Genomic DNA, 1,852 nt, shown 5'->3' on the forward strand with positions numbered 1-1,852 from the left:
CTGAGAAGGTGTCCTACCAACCTATCTCGCCTATTTTTTATTGACTTCCATAGAGTCCTCTGTTCTCCTATTCTTTCTAATACCTCTTCATTTCTAACCTTTTCTACCCACGTTATCCTCATCATTCGTCTATAACACCACATTTCGAAGGCTTCTAACCTTTTCTTTTCCGCCGCACCCACTGTTCATGTATCGCACCCGTACAACGCCGCGCTCCAAACATACACCTTTAACAATCTTTTCCGAATTTCTAAATTAACCGTTCGCGAACATAGAAGTGACTTATTTTTATTAAAGGTGACACGACCCTGCGCTATCCTCTGCTTTATATGCTTACTAGTTCTTCCGTCCTGACTTATGTGACTTCCTAGATATCTAAAATCAGCCACTTCTAATTTATCGTCTCCTATCTTTATATTCGCTCTTTCCCTACTTTTTCTTTTCTTGCACACCAGTATTTTACTTTTACGCTACTAATCAATATAAATAAATACAATCAAACTAAAGCCTATACTTAAGTTCATCATTCAAACCAACCGCACGTAACATACCTTGCTTCATTACTTTAAAACATATTGCCTGAGGAAAATCAAATTAGTAAATCTCAATACAAGAAACAGACATAACAGTAGAAGGATGACTTTCTACATTTTCAACGAGAAAATAAAGCCATGCAAAATTATCACACGTTTCAAATTTAAGCTTTTGAAAAAAAGCAAGAATTTTGAAAAACGCGGGGTGTTTGGTTTTTCAAATAGTAAGTTATTTTAATATTTCAAGTCTACAATTACTTGTACAACTTTTATTAGTCAAAGTCATATTGAACGTTTGCATGGTATTTTTGTCGTCGGTATCATCACTACAAGGACCGGCAAATTTCTGTTATTTTGATATGGTAAACTTAAATTGAACTACTTAAGATATATCTATCTGTGATTTAGTTTTGTTTGTGAGCGCTCATTTTATCATTTTAAAGGGAGCACCGCATCCTGTTCCAAATAAAAATTCTCTAAATTTTAGGAGAAAGAGAATTACTTTCCTCAATATATTTTAAGTAGTTCAATTTAAATTTGTCATACCAGAAAAATACCGTTCATTGTAATAGAACGATGCCGATGACAAAATTACGAGGCAAATGTTCCGCGTTGACAGGGCAGCCCAAGGGGCCAAACATGTCTTTCATTAATAAAAGTTTGTGTAAGTAATAGTAGTCTTTAACTGTTAAAATAACTTTTAGTTTAGTCACGATATAATAAATTATTAAATGCGTGTAATGTACAATCTTTATTCACTATGTATAATAATATGGAAAGATTTACATACAAAAGGATGTAGCGAAATAAAGAAGAAAATAAGGAGAGAGTTGAGAGTTACAGGTGAAGAATGCCTGTGGGATATAACCGATAGCGCATTCTGGTATTTAATTTTAGTTTGAAGGGTTCTTATAGGGTTGTAGAAATGTGAGTAGGGGATCTTTTAAGGAAAATTCTCGTTTGGTGTTACTCCACGGAATACTAAAAAAATGGATGAGAGTTGACCGTGACTAAGGTAACAGGCGAAGAAATGTGTAAGGGCCGGTAGTTTCATTCGAAAATTAATCAAACGATTAGTTAATTGTAGTGTTAAACTCATCAAGTAACTTAATCATGATTAAGAGTTGTTATGTACTTTATGCTTATTTTAACGGTCTGTTTGTAAATCGATGTTATCGCGTGTCTTGCTATATGTTGGCATCAATGACTATTCGAAATTATTCAACATAAAAAGCTGTTAAAAAAGAAAAAATTAAAGTATACCGTTGAGGTCATGTGTTTAAACTGTTTTATTATGTTTATTGACATTGAAAAAGTTT

Source organism: Agrilus planipennis, unplaced genomic scaffold, assembly GCF_000699045.2.
Source record: "Agrilus planipennis isolate EAB-ADULT unplaced genomic scaffold, Apla_2.0 scaffold308, whole genome shotgun sequence".
Classification (NCBI taxonomy): domain Eukaryota; kingdom Metazoa; phylum Arthropoda; class Insecta; order Coleoptera; family Buprestidae; genus Agrilus; species Agrilus planipennis.